Source organism: Crocuta crocuta, unplaced genomic scaffold (assembly GCF_008692635.1).
Source record: "Crocuta crocuta isolate KB4526 unplaced genomic scaffold, BGI_CrCroc_1.0 scaffold243, whole genome shotgun sequence".
Lineage (NCBI taxonomy): Eukaryota > Metazoa > Chordata > Mammalia > Carnivora > Hyaenidae > Crocuta > Crocuta crocuta.
In genome coordinates this window covers 2,141,832-2,145,327 of record NW_027529596.1, presented here as the reverse complement: position 1 = coordinate 2,145,327, position 3,496 = coordinate 2,141,832, and positions in this window count along the sequence as shown.

Below are 3,496 nucleotides of genomic sequence, written 5' to 3'. Positions count from 1 at the left end.
CCGGGCCAGCGCCGTGGAACACATTGGCATTTCCGATTTTTCCAAAAAACAATTTTAAAAAGCCGCCATCACCGTGCCGATCTGCCCCACAGCCGCCACGGCCACCACAGGGCCTTAGCACGGGGGGCTCGGACCGCCAGACCCACAGAGCGGGGGGGACGTTGAAGACACTGGTGCAGGACTGGCTGCTCTGCTGGGTACTTGGACCTCTGGGGTCATGACAGTGAGTACACGCCGAGGTGCCCTTCCGAGCCTTTTCTCTTTTCCTGACCTGGAACTGCTCGGAAGTGGCCACCCTGTTTGTGAGAAAACATGCAGAATGATTATCGAGCTTTTCCTTTCTCCTGACGTAGTCGGTTTCCTTTCTGCAGCACCACTGCAACTATGCATTGTATTTCACAACCTTTGTGCTAGGTAGATGCCTGTGACTTTTTAACTCGGGGTGGGGGTGGGGGGGTTGCAAATGAAGGAACTTTTTACATGGATCTTTTTAATCTCAGTTGATTGGGGGCGGGGGGGTATTTGGTTCTAGGGTCGTACAAGCTCTATCCCAAAGCAAAATCCAAATGTTAATAATATTAGCCTGATGCAGATACCAAAGATGATTTCTTTCCTGCAGAACCTTAGACTTGCGTATTAAGTACGATTACCCAGCACTTGCATTAGTGTAACCTCAGTAATTCCAAAGCTTAGATGTATATTTTGGTATATTTCTGGGATATTAAAAAAAAGAAAATGTCGTTTAACTTCTTGTTTGTTTCAGTGTAATGCTCTTAAAGTCATAGCATGAAAATAACTGAACTGTCCTATTCTTAGTAGTTTGAAATAATAGTATTTTTGTATGTTTTGGGTGTGTCTATGTATGTATTAACAGTTTTCACTGCCTAGGTGTTCATAATAAAAAAGAAAATGAAAAAGCTCTGAGTGTACATAATATTCAGTAATAAACTTCCACCAGGTTCAATTTGGATTGCATATTTGCTGATTACTGTTCCCAACTGGGATTTTGTTTTGTTTTAAAGAGACAGTGATCGTGTTTTCCTAAAGATGTTGTTTTTTCTTTCCTCTTTGTCTTTAAATATCTTAACTAGCCCCCACCACCACCACCGCCACCTTTTCTTTTCTTCCTTTTTCTTTTCTTTTCTTCTTTCTTTCTTTCTTTTTTTTTTTTTTAAATATTGATTCAGGGGTGTTTTTCCACTGTTGTCAAGGGAAGGTCATAAGGGGGGACTGGCCCCTTAGCCTCCCAAAACTTTGTTTTATGTACTTAAGTTTAAAATGTGAGTTTTGAGTTCTCTTTTGTGGAAACTTAAGATGTGGTGTAAATGATTCTTTCCAAAATTGTCCAGCAGCTCTAATGAGGCAGTGACAATTTCTGAGTAGTTGATTGGGAGTCTTTTTGCATTTCTCCTTAGGTGACCTCCAGCCTGGTGGCTGCTGTGTCGCCTCACTGCCCCAGAGTGCCCGGTTAGCCGTTTCCCCTCCCATAGGAATGTTCTGTAAGAATCTGATGATAACCTGGATTTCGGGGGACCTTGTTACCGGGGCCCCTGGGAAACACACGGTTTCTTGATTTTGAAAACCCAAAACACAAGCAACTTTCCACTTTGGGGAATTAGCTGATGTGCCTCCGAGGCCTGAGGAGGTGGTGGGGAATATGAGCGGTGCTGTCTCTTTAAAAAGTGCCCTTTATATGATTCCCCCTCCCGGGGCCTCCGCCGGGGCTGTAGGCTTGGGAGAGATTGCGTAGGTGACAGTGAGTCAGAATGAAATGGTAGATTTTGTGTAGATGGATTTGTCTGCTGTAATTTTTATATATATATTAAACTTACTGTAACTGTACAGTTCGTTTCTGTTGTAAAACATCATTAAACCATTTTCCAAGTGTTTTCACACTGTTGGCGTTTCCTTGCCGCCGCCGGTGTCCGAGTGCTGCCCCCCCATCTGCCTTTGCAGCCCAGCATCGCGCGGCCCCGCACCCCGGGATTTGTGTGACCACACACACACAGGCCCTTGACTGGTCCTAAAGTCGGGTCTTTGATGACAGACCTGATAGTGAACTTGACTTTCCCACACGTACTGTTGATGCCCTCTGCGCCCCTCCTGCATTTCCCACCTCATGCCGCACGTGCGTCCCTGGGCTTCTCCAGAAGAGGGGGAGACGAAGGATCCAAAGCAGCTCCGGGCTGAGAGCAGAGAGCCCGACACGGGGCTCGAACTCACGAACCCTGAGATCGTGATCTGGGCCAAAGTCAGCCGCTCAACCGACTGAGCTGCCCAGGTGCCCCTGAAAGATTGAATCGGAAAGTGAATTTCCCACAGACAGAAACCTTCAGCCTGTCGAAGGGCTTTGGGAAGCTAACTCTCCTGCCTCACTACTGTCAGTGCAGACGAAGTCCGTGTGTGTGTGTGTGTGCGCGCGCGCGTGCGCGCATGCACGCTTCCTGACGTGTGTGTGGGGGACACAGCTGTTGTGCTGTCGCCCTCTACAGGGCCCAGGACGGGCAGGCACACATCGGCTTCCCTTGTCCCCAACGTCACCTGACTAGGGTACCATCCCCCCCTCGGATTTGTAGCTTGCGTGTAAGTGTGGGAAGTTGATTCCTTAAAACAATTTGGAGTTTTTAACAGAAACCTTCTGTCTGGTCGCGACAGTGACGTGCTCACCCGCGCGAGGAAGACCTCAGCCACCCCGCCTGTCACACCCCACAGGATGGGGATGGAGCGCCCATCAGCGTCCGCCCAGGAGCCCCTTACCAAAGTGGTCCTGTTCTGACCCGCTGTGGTGTGGCCCGGCTCAGTTCCCCGGGGGGTGGGGGGGTGGCCTCCTCTCCAAGAACCAGCCCTTGAAGTTACAGGGCCTCTGGGGCCAGAACGCAGTCAAAGGCCCACGGAAACGCCTGGCACCAGGCTGCTAAAACGCACAGAGTCACGTGGACGGGACACGGGCTGCGGCTGCACAGCGGCCCCGATGGCCAGGCGCTAGGTCCGCTGCGGAGCCTCCTGGCAGCTGGGACTGGTCACCTGCCTGGCTTGGCAACTGTCCTGTGCCTCCCTTCTCCAGCCATAGTCCAGGAAGCAGAAGGCTTGATCACGCCCTACCTGACATCGGTGCCATCAACCGAATGCAGTTTTTTAAAAAATACTGAAAGCTTCCATTTTAATTTGCATACACGCACGTGCACACACAACGCACACTAACACACACAAAATGTCTGGGTTCCTCAAGGTAAGTGAAATGCCCTCCTTTGTTCTAAAACCCATCTTTGTATTTTAACACGAAACAGGGCTGCATCCTACAATGGACGTTTATTTCGAGAGTTGGGTGTTTTTACTTAAGGTAAGTTGATGGCACATCTTATCCAATCAGTCACTTCTTGGGATGGAGGAGCCCAGCTGGCTTTGGAGAGGAGACCGAGGGCCGAGGAAGGGCAGGAACTGGGCGGCGCCGGGGACACCTCCCCTGGACCCTGGGGCTCCCTCCCCCCCCCCCCCA